General features: G+C 45.7%; 1 protein-coding gene across 1 annotated transcript in view; it reads right to left on the bottom strand.

Annotated features, from left to right (window-relative positions):
* DMRT1 (doublesex and mab-3 related transcription factor 1) overlaps positions 1 to 25,785 on the bottom strand; it is a 230,960-nt gene that overhangs the window by 109,380 nt on the left and 95,795 nt on the right. The window lies entirely within an intron of this gene.

Genomic DNA, 25,785 nt, shown 5'->3' with positions numbered 1-25,785 from the left:
TGGTCACTGGCTTATGATGATGTGGCGGGGCCTTTTCCCTGGTGGCACCAGTGCTACAGAATGCTGAACTAGGAGAAGCTGCCTCTGTAACGGCATTCTGCTGACTTTTGAAGATGCCCCTTTTACACACACACACACACACACACACACACACTCCCTCAATCTCTCTACCTGAGTCCTAATTACTGTGTTGGGATTGTTTCATTGCATATTATAATTATGGATGTTGATATTTTAATGCTTGTATCATTGGTTTTTATTCTATTAAACTGCATAGAAACCTATTCTGGCATTAAATGGCACATAAAGAATGATGATGATGATGATATGATGATGGTGGTGATAATGATAGTGATGGTGAAGAAGAAGAAGAAGAAGAAGAAGAAGAAGAAGAAGAAGAAGAAGAAGAAGAAGAAGAAGAATCGGGAAATCCTGAAGAAACCAGAAGCCTTCCTCCTGGGCATGGTAGGCCAACTGGTGTCAAAGAAAGACAGGACGTTTTTTATGTATGCGACAACAGCAGCAAGAGTACTTTTAGCAAAGTACTGGAAGACACAAGAACTACCCACGCTGGAAGAATGGCAGACGAAGGTGATTGACTACATGGGACTGGCTGAGATGACCGGCAGAATCCGCGACCAAGGGAAAGAGACGGTGGAAGAAGATTGGAAGAAATTTAAAGTTTATCTTAAGAACTGCTGTAAAATTAATGAGTGTTAAAATGTTTTGAGTAATGCAAAATAGAATTGCAGTGATAAACAATTGGACATGAGAATAAGGATTTAAAGGAAGTGTTACAAGTAATTAAAATTAGGGGTTGCTGGAAAGATTTAAAACAGGGATGCAGAAAAAGGAGGTATGGGGAAGTCGCTGAAAGAAGGCTTAAAGAAAAGAAGGTTAAGAAATTATACGTGTTTATGTGTTTGTTTGTTTATGTATTGTTTTGTATTGTCTTTTAATATGTGTTGAAAAATTAATAAAAAATTTATTAAAAAAAAAAAAAGAAGAATCGGGAAATCCATCATAGATTTCCCTTACCTTGAGTGCTTTGGAAAGAATGAATTAACATTTAAAATTCAGCTACAGGATTACTAATACTCCCTGGAGAAGGCTTTGGCAGGAGTTTTTCGTATATAGCTGTGCTATACAAATCTAATGTGTGAAGGATGAATTGGAGCCGTTTGCTCCAAAGCTTGACAGTGTCTGTTTGCAGCGCTCAATGATCTGGATTCTGTACGTTGGTCTGGGGAGAAGGCGACAGTTGGGTAAATGATCTTGCCTTTGCAGCACAGGTTCAGGTGAGACGACCTTCTGATTCTTTCCCTTTCCATGGCAGTTTGCAGGGCTGTGTTTTTTGGACATCCATTAGGGACAGAGGCTGAGCAAGCAAGTAACCAAAGGGTTTATTCCTGGCAGCTCCCCAAAGGTGGCTGCTTTCCTTGCCAATTCCCCATGACGGAAAACCAGTCCCTTAACGAATAGCAGTGAGGGACTGTCAATGCCTTTTGCTGCATCTCCCCTCTTGGGAGTGTGGACAAAGGTGGAGAAGGTGTGTCAGGAGAGATGTTGATCTCAAGGGCCAGGCCAGCTGAAGAAAGTGGCTTCCCGGCCCAAGATTGTAGTCCCTGCTATGTTAATTAGTAGCTGGAGCTTGATGGATTGCCAACACGTGTAGTTTGGAAGACTTGAAACAGCCCTGGGTGTTTAGCGCTCCATTCGCTACACCCAGAGACCTGAAGGGTGTGTTTACTTGCAAATGTATCACTTTCCAAGAAGGAAATATTCCCTGTTCCCTCCTAAGATGTCCTGCAGAGAAGGCCTCTCCTGCAAGCACTGAACGCTTTGGCACGAAAGTTTAAGGGATGTGCAGCAGACGAGGAAAACAGATGCCTTTGAAAGAAAGGTACAAACACTCGCTGGCCAGTTCCCATCATAACGTTTCGGGAGGGAAGCGCTGGACTAAGTTCTTTGTAAGCACAAACTGGCTTTGCCTTGTTTATTTATTACTTCTCGCTGAGTTTCTGTTGCTGACATATTTGCGGAGGGCAATGATTAAAGGAACAGGAGCCCCACCCCTCCAGAAAAATATGCAACTTTTCCTAGGGTTACCAGCTTCTTTTGTTGACCTTGCTCCTGCAACTTTACCAAAGGGCCGAAAAGAAGAAATTATTCAGGTTCAGTTTAACACACACACCCCGCCATCACTTTATTTATTTACTGACTTACTTTATAAGCTGCTTATATGCTTTTAAGCCATTTACAACTATGAAATCAATACATGATTAAAATGAACAGGAATATATCCATTGGGGCATTAAAAGACCCTTCATTGAAAAATGCAATAAAACAGTTAGAAAATAGTTAAAGCAGTCAAATCGGAAGTTCAGTTTGGGGGAAGGCTTCCCAGCAATATCGGATCCTTGCTATTTTAGCTACTGTTTTCAATTCCATAACCCTTGCTGAAAACTTGGTGCATAAGGAAGTGTGAAAATTATTGGTGCTTGTGCTTTTGGAAGAAAAATTCCCAAATCAGTATTAGGGCTTTTATTAGGTGAGTCAGAATGTCACAAAATAGCACAGGCAGGTTTTCAGAACTCCTTTTCAGTCCGGATGGTAAACAGAACTGGAGAACTAGCCCGGGGGGTGGGGTGGGCAGGGGCTGGGGAGCAAGATAAAAAGTTGGCTGGTGGTGAAGCCGTGAGTTTGTATCTTGTAAGTGTCTTAAGATGGGATGTGGAAGGAGGTAGCAGACACTCAAATGAGGCCGTGCAAATTTGAGGGTGCCATGGGGTCCTTTTGGGAAGAAGAAGCATACTATGTCCCACTAGAGCAAATTCCAGGGACTGTGGGTGTTTTGGCACTCACAATAATATATTTGGAGGGGATGCCCCTCCAAAAAAGTCACTGGGCAAAGTTGAAGCCCTTTGCTATAAGCACCCACAATCTTCGGCACGAGATGGCAACTATGATATGTCCAATTCCCCATCTCTGGGAATACAAAAATCAGCTGCTAGCTCTATCCCTGGGCAAAAAATTCGGTGGGTGGGAGAGAAACTATGCAATTTTTATATCAACAAAGGTGCAGACTGATGAAGATCAAAAGAAGCCAGTTCTGGAGAACTTGAAAGCTTTCACACTACTTTAAGACATTTTGGTTGGGTTGATGAAGGTTTGCCCTAGCACGGATGTCCAAATTTCGCCTAAGAAAGCCTCTCCCGACCTAAGGAGGGGGGGGGTTGCGGGGCTCACGGCCCAGACTACATTCTCGCGGGGCTGGCGGCCTAAGAAAAGGCTGTTAATTTTGCTAGCCATCAAAATGGTCCTTCCTGTATTCTCAGCATCTCTTTTGCAGGTGTTGGTGACTCTCGTAGTCCTTGTCAAAGATGTGCAGACTCATGAAAAAATATGTTGAGTATTCCTTTTGTTGTCATGATGAAGGACAGAAAAGTCAACAAAAAGTACCGTACTTTTCCGTGTATAAGACTATATTTTTTTCTTGAAAAACAATGCTAAAAATTTGGGGTTGTCTTATACATGGGTAGCGAATAGTGTGGACGTTTGATTGATTGCTGCTGCGGCTCTTAGAGGCTATTGTGCGTGGTGCTTGTGTTTTTTTGCTCCAACAATGGATGGTGTTGATTGGCTGACGCTGCGGCAATTGGGTGGGCGATTGGCAGCTTCTGCCAGCGAGGGGACAGACGGGAGGCGGATTTTGTGATGCCAAAAATGCTCAGCAACTCTGTGTAATCCCCCCCCCCAACAAAGCTCAACAACTCTGGGGAACTTTCCACAAAGAAAGCTGAACATCTTTCCCCAATTTCTGAAATTTAAGTCCCCCCAAATAGGGAGTGTCTTATCCACAGGGGTGGAATTAGTATGGTAAAAGACAGAAAAGTACGGTATCTCCCACAAGTTATAGGTTCTTGAAAGCCTAGAGAGAACTACTGCTGTCAGGTGTGCTGGTCCCGGGGGGGTTACCATGCGTCGTGGTCTGAGTCCAGTCTGAGGTTGAGGGTGTGGTATGGAGGCTATCCGTCAAGGCTGAAGCGGGGTCCAAGGCAAGGAGTCGGGTGAGGTCAGGAACTCTGGCAGAAGAGCAGGACAGGGTGCCAGCAGGAACAGGTTGCCAACAATGTTGCTCCCGCAACCTGGGATTGGGCTGACTGGCCTTTATCTCCTCTGAGGCATAGGGCGGCCCCGATCCTCTGGTGACTCGCATCTCCTGGCCTGGAGGCGAGCACTCCTCCTGCGAGAACTTAGTTCCCTCCGCCTCTCTGCCCTGAGCCTCTGTAGCTCAGGAGAGGCTGGAGGGTTACTGGACCCAGAGGCAACCTCACCTTCCCCTGACGGGGCTGAGAGTGGAGCACCTGCAGGCAGTGGGTCCTCGATCACCTCCGGAGCCAGAGCAGATTCAGCTGGTGTCTGCTCCTGAGGCTCTGGCACAGGTAAGGGCCCTTCAGGTTCAAGCCCCAGCCCGGGCTCAGCCAGTCCTGGAGGCGGGGACTCCTGTGCAGGCTGGGATTCCTCAGGTTCAGCCTCTGAATCCGATTCCCAGGCCATCACACCAGGGCTGTCTTAAGCATATGTGGTGCCGGGGTGCAAAGATCCGCCCGGTGCCCCTCCCCAGTTGCCCTGTCCTAGGCATGCAGGAGGGCAGAGCCAGCCGGCCGCCTCAGCATCTCGCTGGCTCGGTCGCCCCTGAACTCACGGCGCAGAGCTGCCTGCAACAGAAGAGCCCATCGCGGCACTCCAACTGATGGTCGGTCTCTTCCGTGGACTCAACTCTTGGGCCCCAGACTCTCGGCCTGGTGCCCCTGAGAGCCCGGCGCCCAGGTGCCCCGCACCCCTAGCACCTATGGGTAAGACGGCCCTGATTGATTCCATCACTGTGGCAGCGCTGCAAGGCAAAAACGGACACCGACTCTCATGGCCATGATTCAAAGAGACAGGCTACCTGTGATCATTCAAAGGAAATGGCTTTTAAAGGCGTATCCACTGACAGAACCTGCAGTAGATTACCCACCATGTGGCCCATCCAGCTCCCTTGGCTGTTGCACCAAGTCAACATCTGAGCTGTCATAAATAACGCCTAGGCAAAACCAGATGTGATCCCGTGTGCATTTCATGGGGGACGCATTTGTTATTGCTACAGAAATGATGGATCAGCAAGTGATTGTGATGAACGGTAACCTGGTGTATCTCCTCAAGCTATGATGGGGTCTCAGCAGAAAAAGAATTCAAGATGAAGAGGTACAGTGGAAGGCTCAACTTCTCCACTCCGGACCGCATTCCTCCCACCCCACCCCCCAGGGTCAGATCAATGCTCCAGGGTTATTTCCACAGAGCAACAGTGACCTCAAGTGTCCAGGTTTCCATTACCTTTCAGAGCTCTCCTCTGTTTACATTTGCATGTTCTGAAGGCACAAGCTGAAGGCCTATTGCTGACAGAGGTCTGTGGGACCTCTTTGCTGACTGGACTGGAGGAAACTGAGGTCTTATCTACATGGGCAGCAAAACAAACTTGTGGAAAGTGGAGTTGGTAAGGATGGACTGCACCACGTCAAAAAGAAGCTGATATATTTCAATATAAAGATCTCTGAGCTACTTAAAGTAATGATGGCTTGCTTTCTTGTTACATTCCTGGGCAACATGGATTCACCTAGAGCATGGGTAGGCAAACTAAGGCCTGGGGGCCGGATCCAGCCCAATCGCCTTCTAAATCCAGCCCTCAGACGGTCCAGGAACCAGCGTGTTTTTACATGAGGAGAATGTGAGCTTTTATTTAAAATGCATCTCTGGGTTATTTGTGGAGCCTTGCCTGGTGTTTTTACATGATGAGAATGTGAGCTTTTACAGTGGTACCTCGGGTTACATACGCTTCAGGTTACATACGCTTCAGGTTACAGACTCCGGTAACCCAGAAATAGTACCTTGGGTTAAGAACTTTGCTTCAGGATGAGAACAGAAATCGTGCTCCAGCGGCGCGGCGGCAGCAGGAGGCCCCATTAGCTAAAGTGGTGCTTCAGGTTAAGAACAGTTTCAGGTTAAGAACAGACCTCCGGAATGAATTAAGTACTTAACCCGAGGTATCACTGTATTTAAAATGCATCTCTGGGTTGTGGGGCATGGGATTTTGTTCATTTCGCCCCCCAAAAATATATATAGTCCAGCCCCACAAGATCTGAGGGACAGTGGACCAGCCCCCTGCTGAAAACGTTTGCTGACCCCTGACCTAGAGCAGCATTTTCAATCCCTGCACTTCCTTGGTGATGCCATGCCTAGCTTGGCCTGGCACCAGACACAGAGTCCTCAGAGGACGAACCAGGTCAAGGATCTTGAGGAACAGGCCCTGAATCCCATGCTGAGAACCCCCCTTGAAGGGCCCTCTAGGTTGACTCCTGATGGAAAAAAAACCCTTGAACGTTCAGAGAAGAAGGTGGAGCGTGCACACACCAGTCCTCTAGGGCACTATGCCCAAAGGTTCAAGCTGAAGAGCAATGGCACAGTATGCCCCTGTTGAGGGAAGGGGAGATTCAAAAGTGGCAACCCCCCCCCCATCTGTAGTCAGAAGCGGTAGAGACCATGCCACTACTTCTGACCCCGTTCTGCAGCATGTTAAAACTGAGTCTTTTTTTCTTTCTTTTTTTAGAAAATCCTTATTAATTTTCACAAAGACAAATATACCTAACATATAATACAAAAGATGATATAAATGAATAAAAACAACAAAGTAAGAAAAGTTAGAAAAACAAACATAAACAAATGCAATATATTACACCTACATAACAAATTAAAATATGTAACTTCCAATAATTCTCATTATACTACTTATGTTATCTGTATTCCTTGCACAGATTCATATTATTTTATATTGTATATATACAGTGGTACCTCAGGTTACATACGCTTCAGGTTACATACGCTTCAGTTTACAGACTCCGCTAGCCCAGAAATAGTGCTTCAGGTTAAGAACTTTGCTTCAGGATGAGAACAGAAATTGTGCTCCGGCGGCGCGGCAGCAGCAGGAGGTCCCATTAGCTAAAGTGGTGCTTCAGGTTAAGAACAGTTTCAGGCTAAGTACAGACCTCTGGAACGAATTAAGTACTTAACCCAAGGTACCACTGTAATCCACTATTACATTTTGAATAATTCTTGGTTATTAGTATCACTCTATTTCTGCAAGTATCTTATTGTTCGTACAGTACATTTTCAAGTATTCTTTATATATTTTCCATTCCCTAAATACCTTTTGGTATGACATTCCTCTACGTTTTCCAGTCAGTTTTGCTCACTTAAAAACAGAGTCTTGTGGCACAGTACTGGCCAGCAGGGATGGGCAGCACTGAGCACCCAACTTCCACCAGTGGTATTGGTGCCACTTACTGGGCGTGGGATTGGCGGTGTGGTGGCACACTGGGGGAGCCAATCTGGATGATCTCTCAGCTACCTCGTCCCTTCCTGTCTCCCTCCTGGTAGGCTGTGATGATGTCACAAATAGGAGACCACCACCCTCTAATGTGGAAACTGAATCTCAGGCCTTTTGCACGTGAAATTCTACCCTTGCGCTATGGTTCTTCCCCTAGATGTTTAATCCTATGCCGTGACAAGTTTTAGCAGCGCTTCTTGCATTTTGCAGTTCTGTTAAAGACACAAAGTGTTTGGGGCTTTCAAACTGGCCAGCTGGCAACCCTCGGAGCAAGAGAGAATAAATATGCTAGTGCTTTTGGCTGGATTTTTTTGCTCCTCCTTGATTATTCCCCAATTCACTAGGCAAAAAGCTGAGGGAGGACTCTATAAAAATCTGATTTTATTTTCCCCTCCCAAAAAATTAGTGGTTTTCACAACATTATAAACAAACACACACCTAAGACAAACAGACATAAATCATAGCCTTATTGAAAATTACACTTATTAACATTGTTAAGTGACTTCCTCGCTTCCCCTTGGTTGAATTTCATTGCATATCCTTTTAACCGTTTTCCAAATCACAGTTCTTGTAAAATTTAACTTAAACAATAATAACCTTAGATCTTCTCATTATGAAATTAAACATATTAATTCATCACTTAACATAAATAAAATCCTAAGCCGTATTAAGTATCTGCAAGCTGTTTCAGTTAATTTAACTTAACATATTTAACTAAGTAATCATTAAATTTAATCCACTCTTCCTGATACTCCTCCTACTTCTAGTCGCGGACTCTTCCAGTTAGGTCGGCTAGCTCCGAAAAATCCATCATCTTCATCTGCCATTCTTCTATCGTTGGTAATTCTTGGCTTTTCCAATTTTTAGCTAACAAAATACGAGCAGCAAAAATCTGATATTAACAATCCAGACATCTGAAAGGGCACATGCTCAAAATAGGAACTCCCTTGGCTTCCTGACTATGCAAACCTTTTCATTTACTTTATTTTTTTTAAGCTAATCTTGAATAGCTTAGCTCAAGTAATATAAGAGCAAAACAAAAGGGATGAGGAATTCTCTGGGCTTCCTTCCAGGGATGTACTAATAAAATATCCTAAAACCTCAGCTTGAGGTATTGACATTTAAGGCAATTCTGGAAACCGTAAAGTTACAAGCTTATATATAACAGCTTGGGGAGTGGGTGGTGCTGTGGTCTAAACCACTGAGCCTCTTGGGCTTGCTGATCAGAAGGTCAGGGGTTCGAATCCCTGCAACGGAATGAGCTCCCATTGCTCTGTCCCAGCTTCTGCCGACCTTGCAGTTTGAAAGCACGCCAGTGCAAGTAGATAAATAGGTACCACTGCGGTGGGAAGGTAAATGGCATTTCCGTGTGCTCTGGTTTCCATCACGGTGTCCCGTTGTGCCAGAAGCGGTTTAGTTCTGCTGACCACATGGCCTGGAAAGCTGTCTGGACAAACGCCGGCTCTCTCGGCCTGAAAGCGAGATGAGTGCCGCAACCCCATAGTCACCTTTGACTGGACTTAACTGTCATGGGGTCCTTTACCTTTTCTTTCTTTTCTTTTTTTACCTTATATATAAAAGCAAAGCAAGGAGATGATCTCAGCTGCATTCTACAGGTTTCTTCCACTAGATGGAGTTAGAAATTCTTCCATCCTCATTTATTATTCCAAACCAAAAGATACTGGGATAGAGAGAGTAGCAGCAGAGGAGGAGGAGGAGGAGGAAGGGAGCTTAGCTGTGCAATTATTCCGCAGGTGCTCAGTGGAATTCCCTGGGCTGCCTTCTGCCAGGGAAGGGGGGGTTAGGATGGCTGCCTAACATATTCTGCTCACAAAGCATTGGAACCATCAAAGACTTGCTTTGATAAAGGTAAAGGTAAAGGTACCCCTGCCCGTACGGGCCAGTCTTGACAGACTCTAGGGTTGTGCGCCCATCTCACTCAAGAGGCCAGGAGCCAGTGCTGTCCGAAGACACTTCCGGGTCACGTGGCCAGTGTGACAAGCTGCATCTGGCAAGCCAGCGCAGCACACGGAACGCTGTTTACCTTCCCGCTGGTAAGCGGTCCCTATTTATCTACTTGCACCCGGGGTTGCTTTCAAACTGCTAGGTTGGCAGGCGCTGAGACCAAACGATGGGAGCGCACCCCGCCGCGGGGATTCGAACCGACGACCATGCGATCGGCAAGTCCTAGGCGTTGAGGTTTTACCCACAGCGCCACCCGCGTCTGCTTTGATAAGACCCCTATTTATTTAGACCTTGGTGCTGCTGCTAATACAGGGAGAAAATCCATGTCACATAGCTAACCGCTTCATTAAAGCTGTCTTAGTTTACTATAAACTGCTGGTATTTCAAGTGACATTACCAAGTTAAGAAAGTGCATACTCACTGTTAAATATTCAGCACTATTTTAAAGTAACCAGATAAACTTGCGCACTTAAATAGAATCATAGAGTTGGAAGGGCAGGGATCTCAACCAAAACATCCATGACAGATATCCATCCAACCTCTGCTTAAAAACCTCCACTGAAGGAGAGTCCAATGAATATTGCAATAAATTAAGTGTGAATACTGTTGTTAAATATAATATCTCAATTTGGCAGGCTTTGCACCAAGCCTGCAGCCCACAGTTCCCAGGTTCCTGATGCGTTAAGGATTCAGAAGGAATAAGAGAGACTGAATGGTGGAAGGCTTATAGGAGATCCATTGGAGAAGGAGATGGACTTCCTTGTTTTAGAATATGCCAGTAATTTTTTTCTTAAAAAAAACAACACTGTTTATGGGTACTCTCATTTTCCTACTGATATTGAAATACTGCCCCTCGATGAGGCCAAACTTAGATTCACAAAATGTTGAGGGGTATGCGTACTCCTGTGTCCCTCCCAGAAAAAAGCACTGGAGTAAGCAAATACCCATCTTCCCTCCATGGACACTAATAATATGCTTATATTCTTTCTCAGTATGTGTAATATAATCTTAAAAGGTAAAGGGACCCCTGACCATTAGGTCCAGTCTGGGGTTGCGGCACTCATCTCACTTTATTGGCCAAGGGAGCCGGCGTACAGCTTCCAGGTCATGTGGCCTGCATGACTAAGCCGCTTCTGGCGAACCAGAGCAGCGCACAGAAATGCCGTTTACCTTCCCACGGGAGCATTACCTATTTATCTACTTGCACTTTGACGTGCTTTCGAACTGCTAGGTTGGCAGGAGCAGGGACTGAGCAACGGGAGCTCACCCCATCGCGGGGATTCAAACCGCCGACCTTCTGATCGGCAAGTCCTAGGCTCTGTGGTTTAACCCACAGCGCCACCCGCGTCCCTTAATATAATCTTAGGTTTATGCTATTTCTTTGTCTAGGATATATATTAGTTGCCTGAGATGCCACCTTTTCTTTCCAGCCAAACTTTGTTAAATGGACATGTTTGTCATGAGGCTTTGCTTTACAGAGCAGAATCCAGCATTCCTCTATACAGAGGATTCCCCAATTCTGTAACTTGCCTTGCAGGCAGATGTAAAATTCCACTACATTCATTCATTCCAGAGAAGTGAAGAGAACAGGAAGCACGAGTCCTTGCACTTCCTGTCTTCACACAAACACCTTCATATGTCTAGAGCTAGTGCCAGCCTACAAACACCCCCTGGAAATTCCAAGTCCTTTATCAATCTCATTTCTAGAGCAAAGGATAACAAGTTCCAGATGAACTCAAATGTCAGTTGTATTTTCTTTGAATGCAACTTTCCTTTATGTGAACCTGGGCTGTAGCATTTCAAAATAATCAGTTCTGATTTATGTCTGATCTTCCAGGAGGATCCCTTCCTAGGGAACTGTGTCTCTGTTGCCCTGGTTCAGAATAATAGGGCAGAGAGATTATTGCAAATTGCTCTTAGCCTTTAAAGAAAAGCATGGGCATCCTTTGTAAGTTGGGAAATAAATTATTGGGTGATAAAGGATTGACTCATAAAAGAGCCCCCAAAATGTATGGTTACATTTTTAATGACTTCTGCTATGCCTTCAACACATGTCAAAACAGTGGTACCTCGGGTTACATATGCTTCAGGTTACATACGCTTCAGGTTACAGACTCCGCTAACCCAGAAATATTACCTCGGGTTAAGAACTTTGTTTCAGGATGAGAACAGAAATTGTGCTCCGGCGGCGCGGCGGTGGCAGCAGGAGGCCCCATTAGCTAAAGTGGTGCTTCAGGTTAAGAACAGTTTCAGGTTAAGAACAGACCTCCGGAACGCATTAAGTACTTAACCCAAGGTACCACTGTATTAGCAAGGAAAACTTTTCACGCCACTTTGTTTCTGTGCTGGGAAAAGCTTCACATTATATGCATCTCCATGCAAAGTAGTTGTTAAAGGCACAGGAGTACTGCTAGAACAAAAAGTTGGCAACCTCACTATCTACACACTGAATCATTGTGAAGTTTAAATATTTTGCTAACAGCTCTTGAAAAGCACAACGATGGTCTAGATCAGGGGTTAGCAATGCTTACCGGGCATGGGCCAGATCACTCCCGCGGAGATCCTCTGTGGGCCAGACTTGCACAGTGCAACGCTATAAACCGCATCTGCGCATGCCCAGACACTGAAAACCACGCCTGCGCATAAGCGATTTTCGGCATCTGGGCATGCTCAGAAGAGATTTTCAGCACTGTGGACATGCGCCGACATGATTTCCAGCATCTGGGCATGTGCAGAAGCGATTTCTGGAGCCATGGAAGAGAGTACCTGTGCCGTGCCGTGCTGTGCCAGTTTAGCACAGCTCAGGGGGACTCACTGAGTGGGCAGCTTGGTTCGGGGGTGGTTCATGGGCCGGTTAAGCAACACTCATGGGCCACTTCCAGCCCATGGGCCTTATGTTGCTGACCTCTTTTCTAGATCCCAGAAAAAGGCAGGCGCTACTATTTTTTCCCAAAAAGTTTTTATTGGTTTTCACAACATTATAAACAAACAAACACATAAAACCAACAAACATAAATCATAACTGTCAGGGAACTGCCATCGGAGCCAGAGGGAGAGGGAGGGCTCCAGAGGGATTCCGGAGAGCGTCCCGGGAGGGAGAGAAGCAGCACATCTTCTGGGGAAGGAAATCAGCGTAGCACCAGTGGAGAAGGGGGGCAGATGGGGGAATCGGCAAGGTGGCTCCAAGACTCCTCGCCGGGGACCAGTGGGGAGAGCACGGGTCCTCCGATGCCCACACCCTCCCTGCGCAGAAGGCTTCCGCGCAGGAAAAGTAGGCGACGACTAGGCATCAAAGAGCTTCTTTGCTGGAAGAAGTTCGAGAAACGCCCACTGACGGATTCTGCCAGAGATTGAGGCAGCCACGGGTGAGTGGCTGTCCAGACAGAAAGGGTTCACTCAGGCAACCAGCCAGGTGTGGCGCCGATTTACGCACAAGCAACCCCTAGAACCATTACAATAACCTTATTAAAAATTACACTTATTAACATTGTTAAGTGACTTCCTCGTTTCCTCTTGGTTGACTTTCATTGCATGTCCTTTTAACGGTTTTCCAAATAATTTAACTTAAACATTAACATCCTTAGATCTTCACATTATGAAATTAAACATATTAATTCATCACTTAACTTAAATAAAATCCTAAGCCAATTAGGTATCTGCAAGCTGTTTTCAGTTAATTTAACTTAACATATTTAACTAAGTAATCATTAAATTTGATCCAATCTTCTGGTCGCGGACTCTTCCAGTTAGGTCGGCTAGCTCCGAAAAATCCATCATCTTCATCTGCCATTCTTCTATCATTGGTAATTCTTGGGTTTTCCACTTTTTAGCTAACAAAATACAAGCCACAGTTGTGGCATACAAAAATATTTTAACATCTTTCTTGGGCAATTCCAAATTCTGGTTTCTTTATAAATGTATATTTCAACATTTTTTTCAATTCGTTATATATCTTTTCCCAGAAGTCTTTCACCTTGGGCCAGGTCCACCACATATGATAAAATGTTCCTTCCTTTTCTTTACATTTCCAACATAGATTATCACAGTTGTGATATATCTTTGCTAATTTTACAGGAGTCAAATACCATCTATACATCATTTTCATTATATTTTCCTTTAACACAGTACATGCGGTGAACTTGACCCCTTTCTTCCACAATCTTTCCCAATCTTCAAACATTATATTATGTCCTACATCTCTTGCCCAGGGCAGACACTACTATTAGTGTTACCACCACAGTAGCCCTGGAGTCAGAAGAGTTTATTAGTCTTTAGTCTCCATTGGGCATAACAAAATCATAATACAGTGGTGCCCCGCAAGACGAATGCCTCGCAAGATGAAAAACTCACTAGACGAAAGGGTTTTCCGTTTTTTGAGTCGTTCCGCAAGACGAATTTCCCTATGGGGTTGCTTCGCAAGACGAAATGTCTTGCGAGTTCTTGCGAGTTTGTTTCCTTTTTCTTAAAGCCGCTAAGCCACTAAGCCGTTAATAGCCGCTAATAGCCGCTAAATCGCTAAGCCGTTAATAGCCGCTAAGCTGCTAAGCCGCTAATAGCCGTGCTTCGCAAGACGAAAAAACTGCAAGACGAAGAGACTCGCGGAACGGATTAATTTCGTCTTGCGAGGCACCACTGTATGCAATAGCCACATAGAAAACTTTAAGAGAACCACTTGTCATCGTAACAATCTGCACCAGAAACACTGTATTTGCAGCAAGGAACAAAACAGACCCCTTTGAGAGGCTGTGGACTCTCCTCCTTTTTAAGCAGACGTTGGATAGCCACCTGTTAAGTATGATCTAGTTGAGATAGCTGCTTTGCACGGGGTTGGACTGTGTCCCATCCAACGCTACGATTCTATTATTCTGAACCTTGCTGAAACTAAACTGATCTGGGTGTGGTCAATGCCTGGACAGGAGGCTCCAAAGAATCCTATGTATATCCCCTTCATTTCCAGCAGGGACTAAAGAGAGAATTTTTTTTTAATGTTTTTTTATTAAAGACTTTCTTGATTTACAAAAGTGTGTGCAATGTTTCTCTCTCGTATTTTTTTCCATGTAACATTTTCACAAATCAGTTTCATTAGTTGAGATATTAGGAAGAAAGGGGGGAAAGAGTTGGAGGGGGGAGAGATGAGTGGGGGTGGGGTCAGGTGACGATGTTTTGATTTTACTTAATATATGTAGGGTTTGGTGTCAGCATTGCTTGTGCAGGTTCTTTGCTGTTTACTTTTGTTCATTTGGTGGTGAGAGAGGTTGGGGTTGGCCTACAGTGTAGTTGATCATTTTATTTTATTTTAAACCACCCTGTGTATTAGCCACAGATAAACCTTTTGGTTGGGCCTCATTGAGAATTGCATTCTGATGTGCCACACCACATCCAAATCTCTGCCTTATCCACTTTCACAGTGTAGAAGTCTCACATTATTTTGTTCTGGAGGGATAGAATCTCAGGAATATCTCAGGAATACGTAAACTGCTTGCTGCTGAGTCGGGGAGTTTCTGAATTCTTTCCACTGGCTATTTACTCAAGGGTGTTTCTAGCAATCCATTTGTGATCTACACTCTAACTGCCATAGTTTAGGGGATATTAGTGGCGTAGGCAGGGGGAAAACATCTGCACATAAAAAGTAAAGCGCTCATACTGTATCTGAAGTAAGGTAAAGGTAAAGGGACCCCTGACCATTAGGTCCAGTCGTGGCCAACTCGGGGGTTGCGGCGCTCATCTCGCTTTATTGGCCGAGGGAGCCGGTGTACAGCTTCCGGGTCATGTGGCCAGCATGACTAAGCCGCTTCTGGCAAACCAGAGCAGCGCACGGAAACGCCATTTGACGTGCTTTTGAACTGCTAGGTTAGCAGGAGCAGGGACCGAGCAACGGGAGCTCACCCCGTCGTGGGGATTCGAACCGCCAACCTTCTGATCGGCAAGTCCTAGGCTCTGTGGTTTAACCCACAGCACCACCCGCGTCCCATCTTCCCCAGTAACATACCCTTATTCCTCTGTGACTTCAGCTGCTCTCATTAAATAGTTGCAGAAACTGTTGCCATTATTGTGTGATCACTAGGTGGAGCCATTGTCTCAAGATTATTCATAGAAAGTGCAGCAGAGTTTCCTTCTGTCTGTCCTAAAAGAACAAAATGTTTTCACTTCCAGATGATTGTAGCTTTTTGCCAAAGGTTTTTCAGCTTCCCCAAACCAAGTCCATTTAATGTACCCAAGCTGGGATTTATTTTAGGTCTATGTTGCATTCATTTGGGTTCAGTATTCTTTTTAAACTTCGCCAGGGGCGTAGCAAGGTATTCTTTCTATTCCAGATTTTGGATGGGGATTCTGTAGCCAGCATTTTCACCCAGCATTCTCAAGCACACATTACAGTATTTCTTTCTGGGACTGTAATTTTCATTGTCCAAAAGAGTGTGTTTGGGAGCATGTCAGTTTCACTTTAGTATTGTGAAAGAATACAAATTGTGAAGCAAGGTTTCGAGCAACCACAATATCCAGAACTCATTATCAGGAATAAATAATGTTGAATTCCTTATATATATTTCCCCCCCCCCAAAAAAAAAATAAAAAATTATTGGTTTTCCACACATTTTTAAACACAAACAAATAAACAAACATCAATCCTAACCTTATTAAAACTAATCTTATTAACATTGTTAAGCGACTTCTTCGTATCCCCTTGGTTGAATTTCAGTGTATATCATTTTAAAGGTTTTCAAAAACCTATATTCTCATAAAATTAACTTAGTCACTTACCATCTTTCTTTCTCTCCTAATCTAAATTTCAACATATTAAGTTATCACATTACATATTTAAATCCTAAGCCTATCTGGTATTTGCAAGCTTTTTCAATTAATTTAACTTAACATATTTAACTAAATAATCATTAAATTTATTCCATTCTTCCTGATACTCCTCCTCCTCCTGGTAGCGGACTCTTCCGGTCAGGTTGGCTAGCTCCGAAAAGTCCATCATCTTCATCTGGCAGTCTTCCACTGTTGGTATTTCTTGTGTTTTCCAATTCTTAGCTAATAAAATTTGAACAGCAGTTGTGGCATACAAAAATAATTCGATATTTTTCTTGGGCAATTCTGAACCTGTTATTCCAAGAAGAAAGGCCTCTGGTTTCTTAATAAATGTATATTTCAACATTGTTTTCAATTCATTATAGATCTTCTCCCAGAAGTCTTTCACCTTGGGGCAGGTCCACCACATATGATAGAAGGTACAATGTTGAATTCCTTATAATCAGGGCCTAAATGCTGGAAAAATACCAGTTGCTGGAAACCACAGTGAAGAATGTTTCTCTTGTGCTCATGTTCTACTTGCGAGTTTCCCATAATAAGCATCTGGTTGGTCACTGGGAGAACAGGATGCTGAGCTAGACAGGCCATTTGCCTGATCTAGCAAGCTATTCTTATGGTCTTATGAAACATGAAACATCTGTCTGAAAATTCCACCGAGTGTTGCTCTAATCTGTCCTGTTTGAGGACTCTCTGTAGGGTGAAGGAAAGCAATTCTGCAGCTGCTCAGAGACACTTTCATCTACCCATACTTAATACACCCTAAGATTATTTATCACCCACCAACTGCCTAGAGGCAGGTTTCCTTCGGCACTCAAGACCGCACATGTGGCGATCCTTCCTGAATGTTGTCGTTCCCGTACACACATCCCCAATGCAGCGGTTGCCAACATCTTTGGATCAATGGGCACATTGCAGATTTTGAGGGCACCAGTAAAATGCTGTAGTTACACAGTGGTCATAGTCTATTTCAACCGGGGGCACCTGTAAAAAAAAATGCTGCTATGTGCTGGTGTGGCATAACACAAATAGCTGCCATCAGGAACATGGCATAGCACAACATTAGAAGGACAGCCACCCCCAACAATTTTATGTTTAGAGTGGGATGCCTGTGCTGCTGCTCAGGCTGGTTTTGTGAGGGCTTAGCAGCAGAAACGTTCAAGAAAGGTGCAAAGACTCCTATTGCAAGCCCTGGCCTGAAGTTTGGGCCAAGGCTTCATAAGACTCCAGCGAACCTACTTGCAGGGAGGCCAGTTGACGTCTGAGGGCATTCCTCTGTCATGCACAGTCTCGTGTTTAAGAATAGAGCTCTACACTTTGAGCTACCCCTGAATTGTGGTGGTTTTGGTTTCTTCCGTCTTGGTTAATCAGGAGGCAGGTGCTCAGCTAAGAAAGGGAAGACTCCCACTTTCACTGCTTCCAAGGGGTTCAACAACCCTTAGATCTTGCACCAGATCCTGGGCGCCACAAGATTAAGTCTAGAGTCACTGTCCCGCCAGTTGGCTCCATGATCAGCTCTTCTAGGGCACAGTCATTTAAGAAAGCTGGAAATTGTGGGAATGTTCATGGATGCAGGAGAGGATATATTGTTTGATTATAGCCTTTCCAACTTGTGTAAACAAGTTCACAATTTGGCAGAGTAACATTCCCCTTTCTAAACTCACAGCAGATGCGTTTGCTCAGGCTCACTAAAGCCTCTATAATAACTGTTCCGGTATTTCCCCCTTATTCCCTCATAAAAGATAAGACACAACACAGTCTTCTATAAAAGTATAAAAAGCGTTTACTCACTCACATTCTGTTCACAATTGTATCCCAGAAGGCAGACTTAGCTTAGAAAAGTAACATACACCTGGAAACTATCTCATAAGGAGACAGTTCCTTTGTCCTCTATTGGCTGGAGGCCAAGAGAGCATCTTTGGCTAAGCCGATGTTGCTTCTTCAATGCATGTAGTCAAAGAGAAAGAGATGGCTGCCCAGCCCAGAAGGAAACAGGAAGTTTACCTGCTGGCTGGACAAACATTCCTCCCCATGTGTAAACATGTTCACTCTAGGAATGTTGTACTTGACTGCTCTTGTGTTTCACATCCCACAGAAATATTACCTCTTTGTTGTGACTGAAACACATACGTAGCCAGTCTCCGTGAGGGTAGTTGAAGTCACCCTTGCCTACATTTCCTCTCTTTGATGCTTCCCTGTGTGGGATGTAACATCACTGTAGCAGTCAAGTACAACATTTCCTGTTTGCCCAGAGTAGACACACAGGGGGATGTTACTCCAGCCAGGAGGACTTCCTGTGACGCCTGGTCTGGATCCTCTCCCTGTGTGTGACCAGCTAGATGGCCATGATCAGGGGCATAGGTAGCTGCTCTGGCACCCGGGGAGAAGGGGTAATGGCTTCCTTGGCTATAGCTCCTGAGCCTCCCTACTGTTCCCTCTGAGTGCCGTGTGTGGTGTGCTTTGCATCCACCACGCTCACCTGCTGCCCTGAGGAGGCTGTGCCATCGCCAGTTTTGAAGTAATCTTGACCTGCCTGTCCATGCAAGGGCAGTATCCTATCCTTTGCCTCAGGGGGTAAACTGTCTTAAGCCAGCCTTGCAGGGCAGGATGAGGAAACAAAAGCTGATATCCCACAGGCCATTTGTTCAACCCATTGTTAAACTTGAGGACACAGGTGACCACCGAGTCTCTTGGGTTTGCCGATCAGAAGGTCGGCAGTTCGAATCCCCGTGATAGGGTGAGCTCCCATTGCTCTGCCTCAGCTTCTGCCAACCTTGCAGTTCAAAAATATAACAGTGCAAGTAGATAAATAGGTACCACAGTGGCGGGAAGGTAAACAGCGCTTTCGCACGCTCTGGTTTTCGTCACGGTGTCCCGTTGCACCAGAAGCAGTTTAGTCCTGCTGGCCACATGACCTGGAAAGCTGTCTGTGGACAAACGATGGCTCCCTCAGCCTGAAAGCAAGATGAGCACCGCAACCCCATAGTCTCCTTAACCATCCAAGAGTCCCTTACTGTTTTACCTTTAAACTTGGGGACCCTCTTGACTGAATGTGGCTTCAGATTGGAATGTTGCATTAACAGGATGCTGTAACCTTAAGCCATGCTTGGCCATCAGTCATCTGCACATTTGAGAAACATTGGACTGGCTGCTGGGGAAAAGTCCCTCTCCTCCACAACCAAGCACTCACAACTCAAGATCAAGTCATAAAACTTTCAGGGCCAAGCAATAAGCAAGTCGGTTTTTGGATATAGCTTCTAGCCTCCATAGTCGTTATGGAAACAATTGACATTCACTTATCACAGCATTGGCAGGGACTGTCGCATTGCCTCTGACCCCTCATCCTTCAAGCAGATGTCAAGTCATGGTCCTTCCCAAGTCTCAGCACAACAAACACCTTCCAGAGCCAGACAAACAAATAAGTATCTCGCCCGTATAAAGGTCAAGGTGCCAATCACAATATTTCCCAATGGCCAAGAGTCCTGGGATAATGTTAACACGCCATATCAAGTACCGGTAAGTACATTATAAGGAAGGGGAGTGAATAATATTTGAGGGAGTTATGTGTCCACTAGAATTGGAGTTTGGAGTAGCTTGCATTCAGAAATAATTTTATTTCCCCGTAATGACAATCTCCAGCACCCCATAAGAAATGAAATTGAAGAATTGATCTTATTTTTCAAACACGGGATGGCTTCAGTATTAAAATTAACATATAAATTTAGCATCCATCTTATTTCTCCTCTCACGTCTGCCAAGCAAAGGCATATAAAGTATGAATCACTGAAACAGTGTAATGGGATGGGAGGAATCAAACTCATTTTTCAGAAATGTCGAGACAAATGCAAACCAAACGTGTTTACCATGAATGCAACAGATGTTCTGGAGGTGCCCCTGGGGGTGTCTTGGTAGGACTTGCTCTGAGGCTTGTGGTCAGAAAGGAAAGCCAGACCCACCAAACAGCAGGTCCTGGAAGAAGGAGAGCGAGGAAGTTGGGAAGTTGCTCTTTCCAGTCAAACTATTTGTCCATCTAGCTTGGTGTTGCCTCCTCTGAGTTGTTCTCAGCGTCTCAAGCATCAAATCCCTCTTAACTCCTTATACTTCAGGCATAGGCAAACTCAGCCCTCCAGATGTTTGAGACTACAGTTCCCATCTGTCAGCTTTGCCTTTGAGCCAGTGCCACCGACTGGGCTCAACCTCTTCAGCCCCGACTGGGCCAGGCGAGCTGGAAAGCACTTCCAGAGACCTTCCACGCAGGAAGCAGGTCTAAGTGCTGTGGACTCACAACTCAGAGCTGTGAGCACCAAACTCACTTCCAGTAGTCAGCGGAGCACAGCAGAGCATGAACCACACGAACAACAGCTTCTGCAGAATAACTTCTTTTATTCTCTACAGCTACTATACAAACTAACTACAGACTAAATGGAGACGCTGGACTGCACTGAGTGTTACAGCTGCATGAGCAGCGACCTTATCTATACACAGATAACACTCAGACTCCCTTTGAAGTCAGGCTGGAGCGGAATAAGTAATGAGCAAAATCCGCCCCCTCCTTTCTGAAACATCAGCAGATTCTTGCAATGGGAGGGGTGAAATATCCTCACCATCATCCTTGACCACTGGTCCTATTAGCTAGGGATGATGGGAGTTGTAGTCCCAAAACATCTGGAGGGCCGAGTTTGCCTGTGCCTGTTCTACCGGTCCTTCTTAAACTAGAGATGCCAAGGGCACCGAACCCAAGACCATCTTCACCTTATGACTGAGCAAGGTCGCTTCCCCAAGCTAATTTTTAACAAGGGGATTCTCTAGAGTTGAGTCAAGGTTCTGCCTACTCCTGACTCCCTCCCACAAGCACTGAGAAAGAGGCAAAAGTCTCTTTCAGTCCTGCCTCCCACAGCATTGGGCATCTCAGCTAAAAGACAACAGGAAAGGGCACTTTCATTCTCACTAGCTCTCTGTACAGGTCTCATGCATGAGGCAAATGGGAGGGAGCAGCTGAAACGCAGAGATGGAGGACTCTGAGTGGCAAACTATGCATTATGATGAACACATTTTAGGAGCAAAAAAACTGTGCTTAAACCAGTATGTTTTTGGCAATTTTGGATGCTTCCCAGCCCAGATTCAGGGTCCTTCACTGCTTTCCTGCCCCAAATCTTTGCCAGTTTGTATTGCCCCAATAGTGACAGGAGTCACAAAATTAAAAGATGCCTGCTTCTTGGGAGAAAAGCAATGACAAACCTAGGCAGCATCTTAAAAAGCAGAGTCATCACCTTGCCAACAAAGGTCCGTATAGTTCAAGCTATGGTTTTCCCAGTAGTGATGTATGGAAGTGAGAGCTGGACCATAAAGAAGGCTGATCGCCAAAGAATTGATGCTTTTGAATTATGTTGCTGGAGGAGACTTTTGAGAGTCCCATGGACTGCAAGAAGATCAAACCTATCCATTCTGAAGGAAATCAGCCCTGAGCGCTCACTGGAAGGACAGATCCTGAAGCTGAGGCTCCAATACGTTGGCCACCTCATGAGAAGAGAAGACTCCCTGGAAAGACCCTGATGTTGGGAAAGATGGAGGGCACAAGAAGGGGACGACAAGGATGAGATGGTTGGACAGTGTTCTGGAAGCTACCAGCATGAGTTTGACCAAACTGCGGGAGGCAGTGGAAGACAGGAGTGTCTGGCGTGCTCTGGTCCATGGGGTCACGAAGAGTCGGACACGACAAAACGACTAAACAACAACAACAAGTGCCCCAGTATGTGCTGCTTAGTGACGCCACCTTCAGATCACCACCACCATCTATAAAGGCTAATTAGGAACCTTGTCAGAAAGGAATCAAGCAGCACCACTTCATGTGGCAAAATGGCTATGGTTGTTCCTCATTTCAGCATCTGAAAGAGTTGGAGGCAGCGTTTGTAGGTTTGTTTGGTCATTAATTTGCAAAGATCCAAACTGCACTTACAAATAATTCTGCCCCTGGTTCCAGAGAAGGTGGGATGCAAGCTTTTGCCAGCATGTGTGTGAGATTTGTATAGACTAATATGAAGGACATTTTTATTACAGGGATTAATCTGTGTTTATTGTTTTCATCACTGTCTGTTGAAGTCTTCTGAAATGGAACATTTTATGAGTCAAAGCCACACTTTGTTGATAAGGCAAGATATAAACGGACTAATCCAAACTATATGTCATGTGCTGGTTTTAGGGCATCCCATATGGTATAAAAAGTAGTACAGTATAAGCAGAAAATCCTGCTTATCTGGGGCCCAGTCACCAAGTATGTCAGGGATATTGCTTATCAGTGGCAAAACCCCCAAAACATTTACATATGTTAAAACCTTATGCCAGGCCCTTACTTAGCATCGTATTTTAATTAACAAAAGCATTCACCAAGCCATGCCTTATTTATCATAGGTCTAATAACAAGCTTTATTTGCAGGTAGGACTGTAATTTTATTTCCTGTGCTCATATTTTTTTCCTGTTTATTTTATACATATTCACATTGATTTTATTACCATTCGTACATCATTGTTTTTTTGTGGTGGGAGAATTTCATGCGGAGATTTGTTTAAAGTTCTTTGGAAACAATAAGTTCCTTTAAGTAGGTTCCATTGCACAATATAGACATTTAGGCTGCTGTCATGCTCATGAGGATGAACCTAAGCAAATGAACGGGGAATTTCCCCTCATGACAGTAGGGAGGTTTATATAGCCATAGAGCTTGGTCCCTTACTGTGCTGCAGAAGACGGTCGTGAGAGACATTCCACTTCCCCCCAGGAACATCCCAGTCATGGCTGGGAGCCAGCAAGCATGCAACCCAGTCGATGTGCTCTTTACAGCAACACTGCTGTATCACAGAGGAACACTTCCAACATGTTAGGTCTGTGTTAGTCCCTTGCATTGGGTTACCAGACGTCCCCGGTTCCCGGGGACAGTCCCCGGATTTGCAAATCTGTCCCCGGACAAATTCCATCCCTGGAATGTCCCCAGATTTGCAAACCTGTCCCTGCTGAGGCTGCCACTGCCAAAGGGGAACCAGGGACATCCGGCGGTATAGATCTCCTGCCCCCTTCCCCCTTTGTTTTGACTGATTGAGGAAGGCTCGGGAATCGCAGGTGGCTGGCCGTTGCCCAGTTTTTTAAAAACTGTGCATTTATGTTTCACAGGATGTGAAAGAAGGGCTTTGCACCTTGCCTGGCAGAGAAACCACATGCCTTGTGCCCCTCCTGGGCAACAGCTGCCCACCCGTGACTCCTGAGCCCCCTTCCCCAAACAAAAGGGGAAGGGGGCAGAAGATCGGGGAAGGCTTGGGAGTCACGGGCAGACAGCACACCATTGCCCAGGCTTTTTTTAAACTCTGTGCATTTATGTTTCACAGGATGGGAAAGAAGGGCTCTGCACCTTTATACAACATGCATGTGTGCTTGGGCCCAGGGTCTTTTGCCTCACCATCCCCACTACTGACACCCTGTTGCTACTCAGCTTCCCCAAAAAGTGTCCCCAGATTCATTGAAAAAAAATCTGGTAACCATACCTGTCAGGGAACTGCCATCGGAGCCTAGAGTGCAGGTAAGGCTCCCTAACGATGCAGGAGAAGGGACCAGCAGGGAGAGAGAGCAAACTTCCTTTGAGGAAGGAAATAGGAGGGACACCAGGAAGCAAGGGGAGACTGCGGAGGGAGGGCTCCGAGACTCTTCCACAGAGAGCAGCGGGGAGAGCCCAGGACCTCTGTTGGGCACGCCCACTCTGCGCAGGAGACTTCCGCGCAGAGAGGCTAGGCGGAGACTTGGGGTCAAAGAATTTTTATGTTGGAAGAAGTTCAGAAAACGCCCACTGACGGATACTGCCAGCGACTGACACAGCCATGGAGAAAGGGCTATCCAGCCAGGGAAAGGTTTAGCCAGGCAACGTTGCCTAGAGCTGCAGCACCCTTTACGCACAAGCAACCCCCAATTCCCTTGACAGCACCCTTGCAGCAAAGGCACGGCATTCTGACGCAGCACGCATTTGCCACCGGGAGCTCATCTGCCGCAACAGCCACCAGCCAAGGCATGTTGGTGCTGAATTCCTGCACCGAGCAGTTGCAAGTGCACCAGTGAAACAGCGCAGCAAAAGTGCCCTGCAGTATTCTGGCAACAGGGCTGAATGACAACAAAGCAATATTGTGTTGTTGTTGTTCTTTAAAAAAAGGATTGTGTTCTTCAAGTACAAAAAAAGAAAATCTTGCAAAAATCAGATCTGCCCCTAGGTATGTAACAAGGGTGTGGGACAGCTCTTGAATTTGTATATGCATGCAGAGGTGAAGTAAGGTGGGTGCACTCTGCCCCAGGTGTCATCCTGAGGGGGGGTGACATTTGGCGTGGCATGTGCACCTTTGCCCCCACTCCCGACTGGAGGAGACAGGCAGGCAGGCAGGCAGGCAGGCAAGAGGATGAGCTACGCGGCTCCTCCCCCTAACGGCTTGGGGTATGCTTGGGAGTCACGGGGGGGCCGCCAGGGCACCATTGCCCCCACTCCTGGCTGGAGGAGGCAGGCAGGCAGGTAGGGGAGAGGACAGGTGTCTTTCCTGAAGGGGGGGTGACATTTGGCACACCCACTGCCTGCGACTCCCAAGCCTACAGTGAGCGGAGGCCCATCATGGCTGCCAGCAAAGCGGCAAAACTCCCTTCCCCCAGCTCGCTGTAGGCTTGCGAGTCACGGGTTGGGGGGGGTGACAAAAAAAAATTCCACACTGGGTACCACCTGACCTTGCTACGCCTCCGTATGCTTGATTGACTTGAATTTAAGTCAACTCTTTAGACCTGAGAAAGTTGCTACCATCAGAAGGTTCCAAGAAGCAAAGATGCCATGGAAAACAATTGGGGTTGGTTCTCTGGCCCCCAGACTCAAATGCTGAATATTGTATGGTTCTAAGGATACAGAGCCGCCTCTTCCTAGTCCCCTGACATCACAAACCAAGAGGGAATAACTTTGTCACCTCATTTGACTGTGCCCAAACCACCTTATATTGAGGAAGGACATATCACATTTCAAAAGTTGGAGTCCCCTCTGACAATAAGCCAGATTAATAGGCCATTTGAGATCTCCCCATTATGTACATGAGAATTGCCTAGTTGGATCAGTCTCAAAGTCGATCTTGCCCATGGTATCAATATCAACAGTCACCTGAAGTAACCTGCCAGGTGCCCCCAGGAAACACAAGGTGTCCTGACCAAGACAGCCCCAGCTATCTACTGCTCCTGGCTGCCCTGCGTCATATGGCTGCTTCCACCCCCTACTCTGTAAAGTACTTACAAGAGAACGATGTGTAAAGGTCCAAGACATCACGGCAGCAAAATAAAGGAAGGGAAAGGCTGGCTCCTTCGCCATACACACAAGCCCTCTTTTCTCCCCTCATTGCAGCTGGGTAGCATCATCTATAGTTTGGACTTGTGGTTGCACAGAAGGTCCCCTCTGCCCTTGTCTGGTCAGTTTTGCAAGGCTTTATCTGATGCACTAAAGGGAGACTCCCACATCTGGAGTGGTGGGTAATTTCAGACAAGCAGAGCCCACAAGAAAATTAGATAATAAAATCACGGCACGAGGGGTTTT

The sequence above is a fragment of the Podarcis raffonei genome, chromosome 17 (genome assembly GCF_027172205.1).
Source record: "Podarcis raffonei isolate rPodRaf1 chromosome 17, rPodRaf1.pri, whole genome shotgun sequence".
Taxonomy (NCBI): domain Eukaryota; kingdom Metazoa; phylum Chordata; class Lepidosauria; order Squamata; family Lacertidae; genus Podarcis; species Podarcis raffonei.
This window is presented reverse-complemented; position numbering and strand designations above follow the sequence as displayed.